The 23,313-nt window shown below is 44.1% G+C and overlaps 2 protein-coding genes across 6 annotated transcripts in view; one reads left to right on the forward strand and one right to left on the reverse strand.

Moving 5' to 3' along the window:
* Positions 1-21,441, reverse strand: part of KANK1 (KN motif and ankyrin repeat domains 1) — a 239,180-nt gene extending 217,739 nt beyond the window's left edge. For 3 of the 5 annotated variants that reach the window (XM_050761735.1, XM_050761738.1, XM_050761737.1), the window contains exon 1: positions 21,381-21,401. The gene's annotated coding sequence lies outside the window, so the exon portion shown is untranslated. Of the gene's footprint in view, positions 1-21,380 lie in introns of all 5 variants that reach the window. The other 2 variants (XM_050761741.1, XM_050761736.1) reach the window with 1 other exon arrangement.
* LOC126937902 (putative COBW domain-containing protein 7) overlaps positions 1-23,313 on the forward strand; it is a 952,477-nt gene that overhangs the window by 548,750 nt on the left and 380,414 nt on the right. The gene's annotated exons all lie outside the window — the stretch shown is intronic.

Here is a 23,313-nt window from a genome sequence, read left to right on the forward strand (position 1 = left end):
TGAGCCACCGCACCCAGACTTAAAATCTGTCCTAGAGCCAATATTCAAGGGTTTTTCCCATATAAGAACCAATGATGGTCTTATGTGTGCTGCTCCCATAACAAAAGCCATATTTCAAATCACATCTAAGACAGTCTAAGACTTCTAGGTCAACCACTGCTGGTGCTGCCCACCAGCTCCCACCTGTGGGCTGGGGAACAGTCATTGCTCTGCCATCCCATTTGCTGGGAGAAATGCCTGAGAGACAGCAACAGGATCACACTCCTTGAAGACTTCAGGATTTTGCAGGTTTCTCATTAGCTCCATAATTTTTATAATTGTAAAGTGACTAAGATCACAAAATAAAATCAGAATTCCTACTTTTGTGTTCTCCAAGAAAGGCCTCATTCTCCTCAGAGGCAGAGAGGGATACATGTGGGTTTGCATGCAGAACTCAATTAAAAGCAACCTGAATAAGAAACAACTAATTTGTCAATGGCTTCAGGTAACCAAATTTCAGAAACAAACTGATCCTTTATTTTAGAAAGTTTAGAAAAATACTGATCCTTTGGGTGACAAATGCAATTTTTTTTTTGTAAAACTGTGCGGTTTCCAAGGGGTCCTTGTGAAATCCCCAATTCCAGGTCTAATGGAGAAACAGCAGCCAGGGGAGTAGGGAAACCAGCCCAACCTTTGGTGCTTATTCTCCTGAATCACAGGGCTAACGTCACCACATGCCTCCTTAAATAAAAATATAACACTTATTAGAGCCATTGACAAATCTGGCCAGCTCAAAAATACAAAATTCTACAGTTTTTTGTATTCCTCAGTTTGGGAAGCCAAGGCAGGCAGATCACTTGAGGCCATGAATTCGAGACCAGCCTGGCCAACATGGTAAAATCCCATCTCTACTAAAAAAATACAAAAATTAGCTGGGCATGGTGGCACATGCCTGTAATCCCAGCTACTCAGGAGACTGAGGCACAAGAATCGCTTGAATCAGAGAGGTGGAGGTTGCAGTGAGCCGAGATCATGCCACTGTACTTCAGCCTGGGCCACAAAGCAAGACTCTGTCTCAAATACACAAACATATATATACACATACATATATATACACACACACACGTATATATACATATTCTGTCAGAAGTGAGGGTCTTTGGGTTTCAGAAGCAAGAGTTGGCTGGGAGCAGTAGCTCGTGCCTGCAATCCCAGCACTTTGGGAGGCCAAGATGAGCGGATCACCTGAGGTCAGGAGTTCGAGACCAGCCTGGCCAACATGCCAAAACTCCATCTCTACCAAAAATATAAAAATTGGCCAGGTGTGGTGGTGCGTGCCTGTAGTCCCAGCTACTTGGGAGGCTGAGGCAGGAGAATGGCTTGAACCCGGGAGGCAGAGGTTGCAGTGAGCCGAGATCGTGCCACTGCACTCCAGCCTAGGTGACAGAGTGAGACTCCATTTCAAAAAAAAAAAAAACAAAACAGCAAGAATTTGGGATTGACTAACCAAAGCAATAAAGCAATAGACAACAGTAGTTTACAAGCATGTTAATACCTGTATAAGTGAAATTCAATCAAACAGAACCCTGTAGAGAGACAGCATACCTAAAATTACTTTCAAAACACTGATAAAAACCAGTAACTAGCCGGGCACGGTGGCTCACACCCATAATCCCAGCACTTTGGGAGGCCGAGGTGGGTGGATCACCTGAGGTCAGGAGTTTGAGACCAGCTGGCCAACATGGTGAAACCCCATCTCTATTAAAAATACAAAAATTAGCCGGGTGTGGTAGTGGACACCTGTAATCCCAGCTACTTGGGAGGCTGAGGCAGAAGAATCGCTTGAACCTGGGAGGCAGAGGTTGCAGTGAGCCGAGATCGCAGCACTGCACTTCAGTCTGGGCGACAGGCCAAGACCCATTAAAAAAAAAAAAAAAAAAAAAAAAAAAAGCAAAAACAGTAAGTGACATACTACCTGAAACAATGGTGCCAACCTAGCCAAAGCTAAAATAAAACCAGCCATAAGCTAAGATAAACAAATCTCTGTAATAAACGAATTCTCTTCCTTTGAAGATTGACTTGAATTCTTATATGCCATACACTCCCAAAAGTTACTTGAAAAGTCAAACAATAGGCAAGGCGCGGTGGCTCACGCCTGTAATCCCAGCACTATGGGAGGCTACTCAGGAGGCTGAGGCAGGAGAATGGAGTGAACCCGGGAGGCGGAGCTTGCAGTGAGCGGAGATCACACCACTGCACTCCAGCCTGGGCGACAGAGCGAGACTCTGTCTCAAAAAAAAAAAAAAAAAAAAAAAAAAAAAAAAAAAAAATAAAAGTCAAACAATAAAAGGCAGCGTTGTTGTCAAGAAAAAAAACAGAACAACGTAATCAAGTAAAGGCTGGGGAAAGGGGAAAGGAAGGAAAGGGTTGTATTATTTCACCAGCAAGTTGAAGCCAATCACTTTCACAAGCAAGCATGACACTTAGTTCCTGGCATCCTGGTAGCCAAAGCAGAAAAGGGAATCAGGTAAGTTGGGAGTTCCTGTTCATCAAGGAAATAAACAGTGAACTGAAATATATATTTCCTCACATAATGGATTCTGAACAGCACAGTAAATCCTTATCGGCAGTTCATTTAACAGCAAACATCTATTCAAGTGTCTTCTGTGTTTCCAGGTTCTGTTCTAGGAGCTTGATGTACCACCAACCAGCAAACCAGCTAAAGGTTCCTGCCCTGGAGAAGCCCATATTCTACTGGGATATGCTGAAAATAAACAATAAATATAATAGGTAAATTCCATAATAATACTAGTTAATTTGTGATATGAAAAAAAAAAAAAAAAAAAAGAAGAGGCCAAGCTGATTAAGAGGGACCAGGAGTACCAGGAGAAGACAGGTTATAACTTTGAACAGTCACGGTACTGACATGGGGACATCTAAGCAAGGACCTCACTGAGGTGAGGACAGAGCACTTCAAGCACAGGAAGGAGTAAGTGCAAAGGCCCTAAGGGAGGCAACAGGGTAATCTGTGGAAGAGCAGAGAAGGGGCGAGCACAGGAGAGGTTACAGAATAACAAGGGACCAGGCAAGGACAGCCATGGAGTTCACTGTAAAAACTTGTCCTCCCAGGGAAACAAGGAGCCAACAGAGAGTCTACGCAGTGCCACAATGTGAATTTTGTTTCTAAAAGATGGGTGTTGAGAATGGATTGCAAGGGGAGCAGAGAGTCCGGGTATCAGGCTAGTGTAGTAATCCAGGTGAGAGAGGATGGTGGCAGTGGAAAGAGGGAGGAGGACGCAGATTCTACACATATTTGAAGGTAGAACAGGATTTGCTACTGAATTAAAGGTAGGGTGTATGAGATAGGGGAGTGAAGATGATTACAAAGTTTAGGGGTTTTACCACCAGAAGCCTGTGGGGAGAAGGAGTTTGGGGGAAATAAGAAATTCTGTTTGGGTGACGTTGAATTTAAGGTGGCCACCACGCACTCGGGTGTAGATACTGGGGAAGTAGTTGGACCTTATGGAGTGGAACTGGAGAAAAAAAGTCAGAGCTGGAGACCTAAATGTGGGAATGATTGGAATATCAACCACACTTAAAGTCATGAGAGAAGATTAGGTCACCATGAGAATGAGTGTCTACAGAAAAGAGATCAAGAACTGAAACCTTACAGAAGATTTTTTGCATTATCCATCAATAAAAGCAAAAGGCTAACATTAAGTCAGGGAAGGCATTTTCATGGGAAACCACAGCTCAGCAGTGCAAGCATTTAGCTTTCGGGCCAATTCTGGCTTGATTCCCATGAGCTGTCAGCACCAAGGGAGGAGTAATGAAGTGAAAACCAGGGCAGGTCAGAGGCTGGTGGTCAGGACAGCACAGGCAGGCACACATTGCTAAGCCTAAAGAGTGCATTAGAGTTTACAGAGTGAACTACATTAGATACCAAAGTCACTCATCAGAAAATACCAACTTAAAAACCCCAAAGTCAGCATGAAGTCCCTTCCAGTCTGTCCCTGCAGAAGTAACCATTATGGTATTTGCCTTCTGCCAGTTCAACCCCACTCTGGGTCCCAGGCCTGGAGAACAGACCCTGGGGCACACCAGGACCCCCCTCCTCATGTGCAAAAGGGCTCAAAAAGAACGTCTTTCTCTGAGTCTCAGTACTGAGACAGACTACTGAGTACTCTCGGTATGACACCGAGCATACGCTCTGCTTGTGAGAACCATGCAGGAGACCGAGTGAGCATGGAAAGGAGTGTTAGGAGTGCTATCTAGCTGTGTGTATGTGCACTCCCTTACACAGAGCCCTCTTAAAACTTTTAAAAGAACGAAGGAACCATGATATATGTATCTGTACCCAATCTTGGTCCAAAACACCTGCAGCATCTTTCAAAACTAGATGTAATATTTACCTTTAATTTAAAAATAAATAAAATTCAGCACAAGGGAGAACAGAATTGCAAAATGAGACCTAAATTAGTAAATAACCATCATGAAGCTCTCCATTTCTTTTTAACAGTGGGATATAAATTTGGTCAAAGCAATGAGGAAATCACAATCTCTTACAATATTTACATTATTCAATAAATCAAACATTTTCCCAAGAAATGTGCCAACATCTTCTAATGCCAAGGCCTACAGCAACTTTTCTAACAGTTCTCAAAAAAAGGGCCACTGAGAGAGGCAAAAGGGATCACCATGTGTGAGTTTCCTGTGGCTGTTTCTTAAACTATTCTCTATTTCTAAATAATGTAAGCTGAAGACATACTAGATGTTCACTCAATAAAAGAATCTGGGCCAGGCACCGTGGCTCATGATTGTAATCCCAGCACTTTGGGAGGCCGAGGTGGGTGGATCTCCTTAGGTCAGGAGTTCAAGACCAGCCTGGCCAACATGGTGAAACACCATCTCTACTAATAACACAAAAATTAGCCAGGCGTGGTGGCACGCACCTGTAATCCCAGCTACTTGGGAGGCTGAGGCAAGAGAATCACTTGAACCCGGGAGGCAGAGGTTTCAGTGACCCAAGATTGCACCACTGCACTCCAGCCTGAGCAACAAGAGCAAAAAACTGTCTCCAAAAAAAAAAAAAAAAAAAAAAAAAAATCTGGAGGGAAAAGAAAGTACAGAATTCCAAGTGCCCAGTGTTTTGACGAAATTTCATGAATGAACACTATTTCCCAAAAACGAATTTTCATGAAGAGTTGGAAGTAGGTTAACAGCTCAGGAAGAACTCCAAGTGCAGCAGTCTGACACCAGCTGAAGCTTGGTCCGCCTACACTAAAAGTCAACCAAGCAGAAGAGACTTCAGCATTCTCATAAAAATTACAGCATCTACCGCAGACTCTTTTCTGATGCCCCCACACCTCAGAAAAAGGAGTGTGAGGGTGAACATGCAGAAATGGCCAAGCTTCCCCACAAAAAGAATCTCAACATGTAGATGGTGAATAACCAACTGAGGCACAAATGTTCTGTTCCTCACAGCAATGTGTGATTATATTTTGTCATCTTGCTTCAAAGAATTCTGATTTCATATCTTTTATATAAGACAGAAATTTCCTAGTAAGAATATCAGCAACAGTTCAGCAGTTTCATTTCTGAAAGAAAAATACCAAAACGGACTGATGAGGCCTTAATAAATTTTATTTCTGTCAAAAGGCCCCATCACTACCCTTCTTTTGCCACTTTTAATTGGCTGCCAAAACCATATTAATTCAGGCAATTAAACAAAAATCAACTGGCCAATAGGATAGCAACAATGCATGGAAAATCAAGATATAAAAGTCAAGAGAAGAAGTGTAATTTCTTGATTAAAATACAGATCTAGAGCCATGGGAAACAACTAATGGAAAGTTACCAAGTTGTTGGTACAGCTCTCCAACTCATAAAAGATTAATCAGTCCTGTCCAAAAACTAGACCCTATTTTCCATATCTAGGCAGATTTCTGAGGCATAACCTTTTCAAAATAAAACTCAAAGTACAGATTTAACCAATTCTAAAAACTATTTCTGAATCAGAATACAAGCAAGTAAATCTTTTCGAGTTAAATATAGTTTTCCATTATGGTAGATTATATTGTTGTTTTCAATTATTCGCTAACCTCCCTGAAAGAGGATTATATCCCCCATTGTCATGTGACTTATAGCATTTCCAGATGGAAGAATTAATCGCACTTCTCCACCCCATTGCTAGCAGGCCTGGCCAGTTAATAACTATGAATGAACTGGTTATTTCCTTTTTAATTTTTATTTATTTGTTTGAGACAGGGTCTCACTCTATCAAGCAGGCTGGAGTGCAGTAGTACGATCACAGCTCACTGCAGCCTCAACCTCCCCAGGCTCAGGTGATCCTCCCACCTCCCCCTCCCAGGTAGCCGGGTCTACAGGTGCATGTTACCACACACTGCTCATTTTTGTATTTTTTGTAGAGATGGGATTTTGCAATGTTGCCCAGGCTAGTCTTGAACTCCTGGGCTCAAGTGATCTATCCACCTCGGCCTCCCAAAATGCTGGGATTACAGGCGTGAGCCACCGCACCCGGCCATGGTCATTTCCTTTCTTACCCTCTACCATAAGTATGTCCCAGAGTAGAGTGGCTCATTAAGTCTAGAAATTAAAATATATTGTTTTAAGTCACTGAGCATAACTAGACTAATGTAAGTAATGAAACCACTTCATTTTTAAAGCTGTTTCAATGATCAATGGAATGGAATGAATGATCATTAAGTTTTTGCCTTATAAATGCATGATTTAAGGGGAGGAGAAAAATCTAAATGACTTGTTTGACCTTTAAAAGACCTTATTGAGAACAATAGTACGTTCAAAGACGACAAGGTTCAACAGCTTGCCATTCCAAAGGCATGTAATTAATCTCTAACTGATGGAGAATAAAACAAGGATCGAGGTTATAAACTTAACCGGCATACTAGTCTCCTGGCAAAATAAGGAAATATAATTGTTTGGGATTTTATGAGAGATCAAAATCATTCCAAAAAGTCCAGGTTCTTCTTTAGCTTTTTAGTATTAGTCTCTGCATGGGAAATCTTACCAAGATCTGAGGATGTGAATAGTTTCACAAATGACTGCTTAAAAAAGAATTTGATGAAAATTACTAGACCTCTCAAACTTTTTTCTAGAAGCCAAAGAGAAACAATACCCAAAGTTAAGACTCCTCTCATAGCTACTCTCATGAAAATATACAAGAATTAAAAACTTAATTTCTGAAGGAAAATACTCAACACCACCTCTTACAAATTTGTGGCAGATCCTGACAAGTTGCAAGTCCAGAGAAACTCAGAACACTTACTAAGATAAGGCTGACAGATCTTGATATCCAGAGGCTGTGGTGAGAGTGGGCTTTGGGGGAAAAGACACAATTATAAGGTGCCTAGTAAAAGCTGAAAGACGCCAGATGCAGTGGCTCATGCCTATAATCCCAGCACTTTGGGAGGCCAAGGCAGGCAGATCACCTGAGGTCAGGAGTTTGAGACCAGCCTGACCAACATGAAGAAACCTCGTTTCTACTAAACGTACAAAATTAGCCAGGCGTGGTGGTACATGCCTGTAATCCCAGCTACTCGGGAGGCTGAGGCAGGAGAATTGTTTGAACCTGGAAGGCGGAGTTTGTGGTGAGCCGAGATCACGCCATCGCACTCCAGCCTGGGCAACAAGAGTGAAACTCTGTCTCAAAAAAAAAAAAAAAAAAATTTAACACAATGCTAAGAAAGTCCACATAGGCTTCATGGAGTTATGGTTTCCTACAAGACTTGGGTCTCTGAGCCTGCCTCTACCCTTTACTTCCTGCCAGAGTTCTACTTCTCTTGTTCACTGTATCTCATCTAGGGTCACTGCCCTTTCTCTGCTCCTCTGGCCTAAAGTAAATGAGGTGGCTCTTTGGGGACTTTTCCTAGGGAGTTTTATAGTCCAGAAATACCACATCCTAGGTCTTCCTTCATCTTCCTCCCAGCTTCTCCTCCTTACACACTTAAACACCATGGAATGATAGTAATATTTCTTTCCAAACACAAAGAAGCAAACAAAACATACACCTGGCAGGAAATAGTAGAGTTTCGATTCTAGAACCCATGCTCCCAAACCCATGCTCCTAACCCCTAGCCTAGATTGAATCAGATCCCCTTGAAGTGTCTGGCCAAAAAATAAAGGTAAAAAGCCAGGAAGAAGCGGGAAAGTAAAAACTGCCCTGGGTCACTGGGGGTCAAGAAGGGAGAAGGGGAGGCTCAGGATGAAACAACCCAGCCTGGGACCTGAGCTTAAATACAGACTTCAACATGTGAACAATTGCTTTAAGCCAGGACTCAAATCAGATGGGCCTCCTAAACAGGTAAGCACAGTTATCTGGTCAAACTGGATGTGAGGTCAGAGGTTTACAACACTTTCTTTGAAACGTTCCCAAGAAAATGATTCATAAACTATACAAACGTCAAGCCCCTTTAGCAGTGTTTCCTCCTTTTGCTATCAAAGTTGACAAAGCATGAAAGAGTGACAGTTTTTTCCACAGTACTAAGGCTACTTTATCAGGTCATTTGAGGATGGCTAAGAACCCTCAAGGTTGGCCGGGTGCAGTGGCTCATACCTGTAATCCCAGCACTTTGGAAGGCTGAGGCAGGTGGATCACTTGAGGTCAGGAGTTCAACACCAGCCTGGTCAATAATGTGAAACTCCGTCTCTAGTAAAAATACAAAAATTAGCTAGGCACAGTGGGGCACTCCGTAATTCCAGCTACTTGAGAGGCTGAGGCGGGAGAACTGCTTGAACCTGGGAGGCGGAGGTTCCAGTGAGCCGAGAGCACACCACTGCACTCCAGCCTGGGCGACAGCAAGACTCTGTCTCAAAAAAAAAAAAAAAAAGAAAAGAAAAGAAAAGAAAAAGAAAAAAATCCTCAAGGTCTTATTACTCATTCTTAACCTCAAAAGGTGAGCCACTGGCACACCCTTCCCCACAACAGGCAGAACTGAGCCCAGACATATTATTCCCTCTCTTTCTCAGTATAAGAGATGCTTACCTTCTCTAGAAAGTGTGAAAAAGCTCTATAAGCACATAGGATTTCACTAAAAGGAAAAAAAAAAAAGCTTCCAATTAGGTTTCCCTATTTTCCCATGAATATCCTAACAGTAGGCTTTTGTTTCCTGAGGTTGGCTAAAATAAACCTAAAAAAGAAACAAAAAGAAACAGTGTTCTTTATTAATCTAAAAACTAATCAAAACTGTCCTGACAAAACACAGCTTGCAGCCCAGCCACAGTGGCTCACGCCTATAATCCCAGCATTATGGGAGGCCGAGGTGGGCAGATCATGAGGTCAGGAAATCGAGCCCAACATGGCCAACATGGTGAAACCCTGTCTCTACTCAAACTACAAAAATTAGCTAGGCATGGTGGTGCATGCCTGCAATCCCAGCTACTTGGGAAGCTGAAGCAGGATAATCACTTGAACCAGGGAGTCGGAAGTTGCAGTAGCTGAGATCACACCACTGCACTCCAGCCTGGGGGACAGAGCGAGACTCTGTCTCAAAAACAAAAACAAAAACAAAAACAAAAACAAGCAGCTTGCTGAATTTTGGAAGGATAACTAATAGCTCCCTCATGGCTCTAAGCTCACCAAAAAACACAAGAAGGGTGTGTGTGTGTGTGTGTAGAGGGTGGTGAAGAACAGAAACCACACTCAGATGCACACCTGGCAGGGCAGCTGGGGTCAAACCTCATTAGGACAAATCTCTTCATAACACTGAAGGACAGGTACCACCCAGTGGGCTAAGCCACTATAATGATAACTACTGAATCAATAGCTTCATGCAGATCTGACAGCCTTAGTATGCTACTGATAAAATGATCCATATTCATTCAACAAATATTTCTGAATGTCTATGAAGTATAACCTAGTAACTCCCCTCCCACCTGGGCACATCATAAAAGGCCTTGCTATTCCTCAAGCCAGTGTCTCTGCACTGCACCTCCCACCCACATTTCTGTCATTCCCAGCATTACGAACAATTTTCAGATCCCACTCTACAGCCAAAACCGCTCCCCTTCCCTCCTCACTGACTCTAATAAAGACCCACCAGAAAGAACATCACTAAGTTCATATGATCTCATTTGGGAGCTAGCCCTGAATTCCCTAAACTTTAAAAAAGTAAAAACAATATACAACTTTCATCAGCAGTAATTTGAATCGCTTCTCCCAACTGTTACTGAAACATGTCAGAGCTGAGAAACCGCGATGAATTAAGCAATCTTCAATCATGTCTCTCAATCAACTTTCCTTCATAGGAATTTAGCAAACTTTCCTCCTACTCCTGAATTATAACTCCAAAAGGAATTAAAAGTGTGGTGTCTCTGGAGGCAGAGAAATCTTATTCGCCTTCAAGGTCAGAAGCCTGAATTCTCCAAAAACCCTTTAGATTATTCGACCCAGGACATAGTCTTGCCACCAAGAGGTCAAACAATACCTGTAAGTACCTTACAGATATTTAAGACTACCTTGTGTCTATTCCGTGATCAGCAATACTCCAATAATATTTAAGGGAAGATGGAATATATGCACAGACGTACAAAGCTAGATGACAGTGGCATGTTGGATTCCTAAAGAGGCATACCGGTCTTAAAAAGAAACAACTGAGAGGATAAAACAGGTGCCCAGAATAAAGCTAGAGGAAGAAATTTCAAAATGTCAACAGAAAATAAATTAAAACAAACTCAAACACATCAAACCATATGTGAGTTTTCCTTGAAACTACCCATTTCACTTGCTAAGAAGTTACAAAAACTTACAGCACTGCTATTGACGCCTCACACTATCTAGCTTATCCCTATGTTAACAATTCCTCTTTTACCGTTTAAAAAATTGTGCATCAGCTTCTCAAGTTTTCTTTTACATTTATGTGGAAATTTAATTCCTGGAAACTACAGAACATGATTCAAATTCTCCTATGAAAATATCAAAGTGAAAGGCAAAAATCAATAGATTGATTTAGCAAATTAGAAAACCTGAAAGAGTAATACAGTACAAGCAAAGCTTCACCCTTTAAATACCTTAATTCTCAGAACTAGTAGAGTTATCCAAAAACTTCTCTGTTCTTTAAATTTTCATTAGAAGTAAATTCCTTGAAATACATCTCTCATAAAACTAAAAGAAAAAACCACAATGAATGAGTGTAGAGAAACAGGAAAGCTAGAGTCGTTAAAGAACTGATACAATGTCTCTAGATGAGTTATTTAATTGGCTTTGTTTTTCTACTTTGCTATGCAATAAAATAAAAAGTATGAACCCTTTTTGAGGTGTTCATCTTCATTAGTCATCCAGGGAATCAATAACACACGTTTACTAGATTAGTTAAAATAAGACAACAGACAATAATAAGCACTGTGGAGCAACTGAAACTCATACACCACTGTTGGCAATATCACTTCATAAAACCACTTTGACAGTATCTACTCCAGCTGAAATGCATGGCCCAAAAATTGCACTCCTAGATCTACATCTAACTTAAATGTGTAGATATATTCACCAGAAAATACAAAATCATTCATGACAGTACTGTTCATACTGGTCCAAAACTGGAAACCCAGTGTACATCTACGATAGGATGAATAGCAGTATTCACATGATGGAACTCTATACAGCAATAAGCATGAACCCATAACCACGTACAACATGGATCAATCTCACAAATATAACATGGAGGGAAGCTAGACACAAAAGAGTACATGCTCTGTGATCTCAGGTACATGAAGTTCAAAAACTGACTAAATTGATCTATGATATTAGATGTAAGGATACCCCTGGGGTAAGAGTTGTGACTAGAAGGGGATATGACACCAAGATGGTCAGATTGGTCTGCGGCTCCATTTGCGTAAAGGAAATGAGGGAGTATTTGGCAGAACACTGAACTGAACCACCTCATAACAGGAATAAGCCCATCCCTAAAAAGGGCTACCCTGAAGCTATTATTTTTATAGGAAAAAGCAGCTCTATTAACATGAATAGGGAGGGACTGAGGAAGGAAGGAAGGAAGGAAGGAAGGAAGGAAGGAAGAAAGGAAGGAAGGAAGAAAGGAAGGAGGGAAGGGAGGGAGGGAGGGAGGGAGGGAGGGAAGGAGAGAAGGAGAGAAGGAGGGAGGAAAAGAGAAAAGGTGAATACAGTATTCAGGTTTCATTTCTACTTTTGTTCTTTGAGATGGAGTCTCGCTCTGTCACCCAGGCTGGAATACAGTGGCGTGATTTTGGCTCACTGCAACATCCACCTCCCGGGTTCAAGCAGTTCTCCTGCCACAGCCTCCCAAGTAGCTGGGACTACAGGTGTGCACCACCAAGCCCAGCTAATTTTTGTATTTTTAGTACAGACGTGGTTTTGCCACGTTGGCCATGGCTGGTCTTGAACTCCTGACCTCGAGTGATCTGCCTGCCTTGGCCTCCCAAAGTATCTACTTTTGTTCTAATTGCTTTTATTCTATTTTTCCCCAAGGCCAAAGGGTGAACCAGTCAGAATTAACAACAGAAATCTGAAAAAATTTAGCCAAAAATATTATGCAGATATCAAACACAAATTTACATTCTTGCCACTAACCAAGCCATATTTTATTAATAAGACAAATATCAAAAGAGGTTATATCTGCAATATACAATGAATGCAAACCAACAAGACTAGAGGTTCTTATGTGTTTCTTGGGTGATCAGATAATTATAAAAAGGGATTAGTTATGTGTTCTGAGAGTTAAACTAAGCCCCATTGCTCAATTATATTAACTAAATGAATTCAAAAAAAGAAAAAACCCAAAACACCCCCAACAGAGTTACAGGGCTCCTGACACTGTTTCCAATTAACTGATTGCTTTGGTAATGAAAAAAGCAAGAGAGCACCTATTTCTGACAGGTTTTTCTGCATGCACATCCACATACAAACACTCAACTCAGCCATGTGTTTGTAATAAGATTCGTCATTGATGAAAATATCATTTGCTTCCAGCATTCATAATTTAAATGCAAAGTGCAGGGAAGGAAAAGGTAAACAGGTATCTGAGTTTAAAAGCCAAAGAGAGAAAATAAAAACTTAAATTATGCCACCTGCTAGGCTCACAAAGAGGACATGCTCATAGACAATTCCCATCTCTAGTGGCTGCAGTGTTTTAACAAGAGCCTCATTGTCAAGCATCCCCCATTCAAGGCAATTTTGCTGTTTTTCTGCCGTGTCCCTCCCCAACACCATACCATTCAACGAACCTGAGTTTTCCATATCTCTATGGTCTGGTAAAGAATAGACTGCTTTATTTAAATCAGAAAGGTAACCAAAAGAAGACAACTAAAAATAATAAGACAAAAATAATAAGATATCTAATAAAAACTAGGAGACAGAAGAGGAAAGAAAGGTGTGAGGGAATATAAATTCCACTTCTTCCTTAGCAGGAAATTAACAGATACTGTCAAATTTATGAACCCAAGGATAGACTAGCAGTATATTTTATACTGCAAATTCTTTGACACTCCCATCAAGTGGCAGGTCGATGTCCCCTCTTCTTGAATCTGAGCAAGTTTTGTGCTACAACCAACAGTTTGGCAAAAGGGAAGTTATGTAACTTCTGACACTATGTCATAAAGGGCCATGCAGCTTCCAACTGGTTTGCCCGAGGTGCTCGTAGCACGGTGTGATGGTTAATTTTATGTGTTGACTTGGAGGATGTTTTCAGATGAGATTCACATTTAAATTAGGTAACTATGGGTAAAAGAGACTGCCCTCCATAATGTGGGTGGGCCTCACCCAAACAGCTGAAGGTATGAACTGAACAAAAAGACCAGCCTCCCTGAGCTAGAGGGAATTCTCCAGCAGACCACCTTCAGTCTTCTTCTAGATTCTCCTGGTCTCCATCTGTCGGCCCACACTGCAGATTTAGGACTAGCCAGCCTCTAAACTGAATAAGCCAATTCCTTGTTTTAAAAATCTCGTGTGTGTGTGTGCGTGTGTGTTGTGTGTATATATACACACAATGCATGTGTATACATACACATATATATGTATACACACATATGTATGTATATATACACACACACACACTATTGGTTATGCTTCTCTGGAGAACTCTTAGCAATACATGAGGGAAGCCTGCTGCCACACAAGTTCAACTACCTGGAGCCACCATGCTGAAGTCACCACGAAGACACGTAGTTGCCATGAAGACAAATGAAGTCAACATGTGTAGGTGCTCTGCTCAACAGTCATTGCTGAGCCCAGCATTCCAGCTAGTCCCACCAAGGCAGCAAGTCACGGGAGCGAAGCCTTTTTGGACCCTGTGGACCAGAACATCCACCAGCTGGGTACCAGGGAATGACCTCAGTCAACACCAAAAGCAGCAGAATCACCCAGCCCTGCCTGAATCCCTGATCCACAGAATTCAGAATACCATAAAACAAATTTTTAAGCCACTAAATTTTGGGGGCTAATTTGCTTAAAATAACAACTAGAAGAACTAAAAACAGAAACAGCAGTTATCACACCTAAACCAAGACTGTAGCTGAGTTGGGACCAGACAAGAGTGATGAGTTTTGTTTTTATTTTAAACTCTTGTGGTTTATATTATTTACACTATGTGTATTAGAAATTTTAAAATTCAGATATTTAAAAATTAAGGGAATAACAGCAAACATGTTTAAAACTTACTGTATACCAGCCACCCTTCTAAGTGTTCTTGAGTCTGGACAGGTTTGTGATTGCCTCAACCAACAGAGTTGGTTTTAACTCATTCAATCCTCACAAGCACCCAATAAAGGAGGTGCTTTTATTATCCCTGTTTATAAATGGGAAATTGACACACATAGAGGTTCAGTAACTGTGTCAAAGGTCACAGAGCAAGCAATAGATCCTAGATTAAAAGTAGCCAGCCTGGGCCTACACCTGCAATATTTCCAGAGATCACCAGGCTGGCTTGGCAGTCACAAGTCACAGGAGGAAAGGTACAACCTCAAATTGCCATTCACCTGGGTCTCCAAGCATATGACTGACCATGGTATTATGTATCAAGCACTGCCAACTTTTACTTTTTCAAAACCTATTGCCTAAATGCAGTGCCCTTTACTCTAATTCCCACCTGTACACATTTTTCAAGGCATATCACCCGGATCTCTCTACTCAGCATTAATTTCTCCATCTCCTTCCTTTCCAGAGTGAACTTTTCATATCAATATTGGGTATTTCTATCATTTTGCCTATTCTTAATATGATTTTGCATCATTATACATTCATTCCCTATGAACTCTTAGCTTTCTAGTCTCTGATTTCCCCCACCAAGGCCTTGCACATAATAGAAATTTAAGTACTGTTTACTAAAGTTAAGTGATACTGGCTTATTCTGAATGAAGGCTGGTCTAGTAGCCTTCATCTTAGAGAAATTATCACTGAATTTTACCTGAGGGGAAAGGAGAGGAGTTAAGATCTACAATTAGGCAAAGAAGCAGCCTACTGCATTCTAATCTCTGGCAGGTGTTTACCATTAAACTCCATGATGCTGACTAGAATGCACCAAACAGCTTTCTCCCAAAAAGCTCTAAGTACTTTTTTCTGCCTATATATTAGTTCACTTATTTTTGGCATCTTCCAGAAAAAGAATGGTAAGGAAGCCAGCATCACCGACCCCACTGTCCAGTGGTCAACTGGGGCTCTCCCTGTGCACCGTTGATCTCTCTCCTTGAGAAGGCTCAGTGTCTCTTTAGTGATGTCTGCTCCCTAGCCAATTTCTAGATTCCTTAAAGCTAAGCTCAAGTCTTACTTTTCGGGGAAGCAACTCCTAACCATCCAGACAAAAAAGATTTCTCCCTCAGAACTTAAACAAGCACTGCATTTGTAGAATAAACACTCCTTGGTCATGTATAAGAATTTTGCCTAACTGGTATTTTTAATTCTTAGATACAATTTCTGGACAATCAACTACTTAATGGTATGATCCTTCTTATATCCTTTCAAGCTCTGGGCTCAATACCTTTGCAAACAGTATCATATAAAGAAAACTAGTAAGTGATCGGTAAATGAAACTGCCACAAAAGTTCAATTTATGCTATTTTTTAAAAAGTTATCAGGGTCAACCTCACCATTATTTTCAGAATTGCAGTTTAACCCAATGAGACACCCTTTTGCAGGTAATGTATTAGCAATTTAAAGATTTCTTAGACTGGGTGCAATGGCTCACACCTGTGTGCCAGCACTTTTAGGAGGCCAAGGAGGGAGGATTGTTTGAGGCCAGGAGTTTGAGACCTGCCTGGACAACCTAGCAAGACCCTGTCTCTTCAATTAAAAAAAAAAAAAAGGAAAAATTAGCTGAGCACAGTGGCACGTGCCCGTAGTCCCAGCTACTCGGCAGGCAGGCTGAGGCGGGAGGATTGCTTGGGCCTAGGAGTTCACAGTTACAGTGAGCTCTGATCCTGTCACTGCACTCCAGCCTGGGTGACACAATGATATTCTGTCTCAAAAAAATTTAAAATTAAAAAAAAAAAGATTTCTTTAACCAATTCCATATTAGGTTCAAGGACAACTCTGCAGGCAGCAGTTTAACAATAAAGATCTCAAGCCACATAAACAAAAATCTCAAATTTATGAAATACCCAAGACGGAGGTAAATACTGTACGCACAAAGATGATTTCCACAACAGTATGTACTAGTAAAACACCAGAAATTAACACACATTTCTAATGAGAGGATTATTAAATGAAAGCATATCCTTAGACACATTCAGGGACTAAAAAGTCATAGAGACTAAAGCAATATTAAGATATTGTGTTAAGAAACAAAATACAAAATTGAATATTAGAATTGTGACTTCATAAAAACATGAACAGACATGGAAAAGCACTGGAAGTGAAGACAACAAATAATTAGTCTGCTAGGATGGGTTAAATACAGGTCATAATGGGCCGGTGGCTCACGCCTGTAATCCCAGCATTTTGGGAGGCTGAGGTGGGCAGATCACGAGGTCAGGAGATGGAGACCATCTGGGTCAACATGGTGAAATCCTGTGTCTACTAAAAGTACAAAAATTAGCTGGGTGTGGTGCATGTGAATGTAGTTCCAGCTACTCCGGAGGCTGAGGCAGGAGAATCGCTTGAACTCGAGAGGCAGAGGTTCCAGTGAGTCCAGATCGCACCACTGCACTCAGCCTGGTGACAGAGCGAGACTCCGTCTCCAAAAATAATAACAATAAATAGGTCATATTTTGTCCATGTGCCAAACTCTGCAGATCTACTGCTCTTCCAATTTAAAAAGGATGCCACAGAACTCTCTCACACTGCGGGTAGAAGTATAAACTCTACAACCACATCAGAAATCCGCTTGACCATATCCTCTAAACTGAATCCTAGTTCAGAACTTAGAAATTCTGCTTCTGAATAGAATTTGTACAAATGTACACATTTGTATTGGGTGTTGTGTATCAAGACATATACTAGAATTAGAATGTTCAAAGTCACACTATTTGCCATGGAAGAAATTGGAAACTATGCAAATGCCCCTCAACCCTAAAAATTGATAAATTGTAGTCATACAATTGAATATTACACAGCAGTGAAAATAATTGTACAGCCACAAGCAACAACACAGCTGAATCTCACAAATATCATGTTGAGAGAAAGAAACCCGGATACTAAAAGCTATATACTGTGTGAGTTTGTGTAGAGCATGAAAACAGACAAATCTATCCACAGTTGGTATAACGGTTACTCTTCGGGAGGGGCAGTGATTGGACAAGAGTATAGGGGCACTTCTGCAATGCTGGCAATATTTTGGTTCTTTACCTGGGTACTTGTTATATGTTTACGTTCACTTTGTGAAGATGTACTCTTAAGATGTACAGCTATGGGCCAGGCGCGGTGGCTCACGCCTGTAATCCCAGCACTTTGGGGGGCCAAGGCATGGCAGATTACCTGAGGTTGGGAGTTCGAGACCAGCCTGACTAACATGGAGAAACCCCATCTCTACTAAACATACAAAATTAGCCGGGCATGGTGGTGCATGCCTGTAATCCCAGCTACTCAGGAGGTTGAGGCAGGAGAATCGCTTGAACCTGGGAGGCAGAGGTTGCAGTGAGCTGAGATCACGCCATTGCACTCCAGCCTGGGCAACAAGAACAAACCCCATCTCGGGGGAAAAAAAAAAAAAAAGGGCCAAGCTGGGTGGCTCACGCCTGTAATCCCAACACTTTGGGAGTCAGAGGCGGATAGATAACCTGATGTCAGGAGTTCCAGACCAGCCTGGCCAACATGGCGAAACCCCGTCTCTACTGAAAATACAAAAATTGGCGTGGTGGCTCACGCCTGGAATCCCAACACTTTGGGAGGCTGAGGTGGGTGCATCACGATGTCAAGAGATTGAGACCATCCTGGCCAACATAGTGAAACCCTGCCTCTACTAAAAATACAAAAATTAGCTGGGTGTGGTGGCACGTGCCTACAGTCCCAGCTACTCAGGAGGCTGAGGCAGGAGAATCGCTTGAACCCAGGAGGTGGAAAGGTTGCAGTGAGCCAAGATCTCACTACTGCACTCCAGCCTGGCAACAGAGCAAGACTCTGTCTCAAAAAAAAAAAAAAAAAAAAAAAAAAAAATTAGCCGGGCATGGTGGCAGATGCCTGTAATCCCAGCTACCTGGAAGACTGAGGCAGGAGAATCGCTTAAACCTGGGAGGCAGAGGTTGCAGTGAGCTGATACTGTGCCATTACACTGTAGCCTGGGTGACAAGAGCGAAACTCCATTGGCGGGGGTGTGGGGTGTGGGAGACGTATGCCTATGGTACAGCTCTTCCTCTTGTTTTGAGAGAGGATATTGCTCGGTTGTCTAGGCTGGAGTGCAGTGGCATGATCACAGTTCACTGCAACCTCAAACTCCTGGGTTCAAGTGATCCTCCCGCCTCAGCCTTCCAAGTAGTTGGGACTACAGATGTATGTGCCACCACACCCGGTTATTTTTTATTTTTTAAGTAGAGACGGAGTCTTGCTATGTCAATGTTCTAAATTACAAAAAAAAAAAAAAAAATGGCATAAGCCAACTCACCCATGCAACAGGCCTAAAACTTCCCCGAACACTTGAAAACAAGTTGACTTTTTATTGAAGGGTGAGTGAGAAGTGTAGTGAATATTGCATAATTTGGATGGCTTCAACTCTCCTTACTAAAAATGATTTTTAATACATGCACACATTATCCAACAAAAAGCCAGAGTGAAGGGTCCAATTTTTCAGACCCACTCTGCTGCTTCAGAATCTGCTCACCCTACAGTTACTCCATCTTAACAGTCCTCAGCTCCCACAAGCACTGCCCCTTTAGGCCATTCTCCCATCCCTCTCCCCAGTTCCTTGCACTGTCCCCAACTAGATCCTTTTCCATCCTCCTCCTCCCACCTGGGCTAAAAAGTTAATGTATGCACACACTAACTCAGAACTATTTATGAACAGACACCGATACTCATGAAATGAAACTAGTCTTTAATGTATCAATTCCAGTAGCCATTTGCCTGTGGTTTTTTGGTTTCTTTCCTTGGGGCCAGTTTGGATATTTAAAAAAATTATTTTTAAGCCTACAGTCTTTTTTCCTTCTAACATTCCCTGCCGAGAGCGCACACACACACACACCCAGAACTCACTTTTGCTGAGATAGAACCTCGACTAGAGTGATTTATGGACTAGGCAAGTCTAGAGTCCAGAGAGCATCCCTGTGCCCTAAGGGGATAAAATGTATTCCCAATTTGTGTATCTCTAAAGGAGGCAATTATTCCTCTACTGGAAGCTTCTCTTCCATCCTTATTCATTTTAACCTCCCCATAGGACAGTCAATACTTAATTTTTCTTCCATTGCTTCAGCAGCACCTTTCCCCAAACCTAGTAACAGAAAAAGGACCGAAGGTAATAACCTCTCGTTTTCTCACTCAACCTCTATCTTGGAAAAACTTCCTAAGTACCTGCCTTAAATTGAGGGAGAAGGGCTGGGAGATGTAAGAATGACTGCTAATCGGTATAGGGTTTCTTTTTGGGGGCAACAAAACAGAACTAGATAGTAGTGATGATTTCATAACTTTATGGATATATTAAAAACCACTGAATTTTACACTTTAGAAGAGTAAATTTTTATTACACTTCAACTTTTTAAATAAAACGTGGCACTTCTCAACACTTTAGTAGAGAAAGTTTGATGAAAAGAGAAACTGGCAGATGAATAGCTAGTTAGCTGTTACACCACCTAAAAATGAACTTGAATAAACTCAGGAATCCAAAATAAGCAAACAGACCCTAATTTCCATTCAACTCCAGAGGTGGGGGGCAATGAAGGTGAGGAAAGGAATTGCACGATTATAGATCTGGATGATTAAGCTTCTTTATTAGTCTCGGGTATCAGGGTCTAATAGAATCCATTATTTAATAAGATGGGCTGACCCTCCGTAGAGGCCATGTGCAGAAAGCGAGCGCTGGGGGACGCCATAAATTGTTGTTAACGCTAACACGGCCAAGGCCTTCACTAGGTCATGCTCGTGCAGCACGGCTCGTGCTGACCTGCAAGAGTCACCAAGAACAGTTGCCTCTGAAAGTTCCACGGGACCCAGGTGAAGAAGACGAATGGTCAAGGGGCAGTGGCTGCTGCGAGTGCCACTGCGTGTTCGCCAAAGCGGCATGGAAAACGGGACATTCAGGGGCAAGCCCGCTTAAGGGCCCCTGCACCTTCCTTCGACCTGGAACAGCTGGTCCTCCGAAACCCACGCTGTCCGCGCCCGGCTGGGCTGCCCCCAGAGGCCCTGAGCGCCGCAGCGCCCACACACACCCCTCCCCCACCTCCCCGCCCTCCAACCCTGGCCGGAGCCATCTCGGAGTTGGCGGAGGGCGACCTGAAGCCACCTGCCCCTCTGGGGCCGAGGATAAAGGGGTCTTGACCGCCACTCCCTCCTGCAGAGCACAGCACCGAACTTCACGGAGAGCCGCTTCAGAGAGGGTCCCCCATTCCACCCTGGGCTGGGGAACGGCCCAGAGGCATCCAAAGGCCAGAGCTCCGGGCCGGGGGCGGGCAGGCGCCCGCACCTTCCCGCCGGCCGGCCCAGTACGAACTTTCTCGCTGCTCTGTGCCCAGCGCGCCTCTCCGTCTTCCAGACCGGCCGAGCTCCGCCGCTGCACAGCGCGCCAAACTCCGACGGCCGCGGGGCCGACACCACCTCTCGGACCCCTCCCTAGGACCGCCCCGAGGCCGCCGGGTTCACCCGGGCGAGCGGGAGCCCGCGGGGCTGCCCTCCGCCACCCCCACGGCCACCGTGCGACCCCAGCGCGCGCCAAGTTGGCTCGGCGCGGGGGCCAGCCTGAGGCAGCGGTAGGGGCCTGGCGCTCCGGGGCAAACCCTCAGCGAAAAGGGGCGCAGCGCAACCCTCCCACGTCACTCACCTTCAGCCGCTCTTCCCAACCTGCCGGCCGTTCGCTCGCTCCGCCGCGGACCCGGAGCTCGGGGAGGGGCGGGGCGCAGGGGGCGGAGTCGGCCCCGGCTGGCAAGCGCCAGAATTAAACCCTGAATCGCACAGGAGCCTTCGGGCTCTGCGGCCGCCGCCTGGGCGGGGAAGCTGGGGCAGACCAGCAAGCCTCTCACCCGGGGTGGGAGACAGCTGTGGCTGCGGCTGCACTCCGAAGCGGCGCGTGAGAACGGCGCGGCTGGTGAAGCCCTGACTGCTCCCTCAGTCCCGAGGACGCCCGGCTATCCGCCGCGCGCTCTTTGTACCGCGGAGCCGGCAGCGGGCGGATCTCTGCGCCTGCGCGCCGCTGCAACTCCACCAGGCCCACGAGGCACCTTCGTGCACCTTCGCCGCCTCGCCTGGCCCGCGGGCCTTGCCGCGGCGAGAATTAAGCAGAAGAGCTTCCTCCACCCCGGCTTGCTCCTTCTACCAACCTGTATTTACCACCTCCATCCTCGCACACACACCCGCAAGGGGAAAAGAAATCCACCCCACCGTGAGACGGTGCGGTCCTCCCATCTCCGACTGGGGCGGGCGGGGGGTCCTAGCAACGAGGATGGCCTTGCAACGTCCACCCCAGCGCGTTTGTACCGCCCCTCCCTCCACGCAGCTAAGAAGTTTGCTGACCGCGGATGAGAGAGGGACGGGAGCGTGCAGCGCTGTTTCCCACAGGTGCCTCATCAGCGGCCAGAAACCTCCCGCCTACAAGGGCACCTCCCTTGTGACCTCCGTGCATTCGTCCTGGCTCGGCGGCAGGACAGAGTCCTCAGTGGAAAGGGGAGGATGCGTGTTCAGAAGGTTCCAGGTGTCTAGGGGCTCCATAGAAGACCCAATGCCTGCCTCGGGGACTCAGGATTGAACTGGCTTCCTAGTTCAGTCCTAAATACGCGATTTGGAGCAATCCAGTAGGTACAAGAGAAATTAGTAGGGATTGAGAAGTTGTAACTTTAGTCTTTCAAATTGAAGGTAGCTAGAATAAACAGAAGAGCTTGGGAACAGAAGGAACGACTTTATAAAAACCAGGTATTACTTAAAAAACAATGTCAGCTCTTCAATCAACTGATTTTCTTAAGGGGGAGAGTCCTCCCCTCACCCCCAAGCTCTCTAGCACCGCACACATCCAGCAGGGCGTTGCACACGCTTAGTCTTTTTTGTAAGTGTGCAAGTGAAGAGCCATCAAACTTTACAAGGCAACATGCTTGCCTCTGGGGAGAAGACGCTGCTTCCCCACAGTTCACAGCGAAGCACACCTGCAAATTCCTGAACTTGATGGCTCCTGACTGTTTAGGGAATAGGTAAAGGGCAGCTGGAAGAGATGTGAAGGCAGGAAACCTCATTTTGAATCTTAGCCCCTTTGCCAGCTCACTGGGTGGCAGTAAACAAACTCCTCCTCCTGGGCCTTTTTCATCTGTAGAATAGGGCATTGGATGCAGTAGATATTTTCTAAAATCCCCCCCCCCAACCACCACCACTCCGCCCCAAATGTCTACTATTCTATGAAAAGGAGAATTGTTTCCATGGTGATAAGGGATGAGATATCAGAGGCAGCAGGACTCCTGCATTTAAAAAGTACTCGTGGGCCGGGTGCGGCGGCTCAGGCCTATAATCCTCGCACTTTGGGAGGCAGAGGCAGGTGGATCACTTGATTCCAGGAGGACAATACGGTGAAATCACGTTTCCACCAAAAAAAAAAAAAAATTAGCTGGGAGTGATGGCGCGGGCCTGTAGTCCCAGCTACCCTGGAGGCTAAGGTGGGAGGATCACCTGAGCCCTGGAGGTCGAGGCTGCAGTGAGCGGAGATCGAGCCACTGCACTGTAGCCCAGGCGACAGAGTGTAACCCTGTCTCAAAAATAAATAAATAGTGCCCTCG

Source organism: Macaca thibetana, chromosome 15 (genome assembly GCF_024542745.1).
Source record: "Macaca thibetana thibetana isolate TM-01 chromosome 15, ASM2454274v1, whole genome shotgun sequence".
NCBI lineage: Eukaryota > Metazoa > Chordata > Mammalia > Primates > Cercopithecidae > Macaca > Macaca thibetana.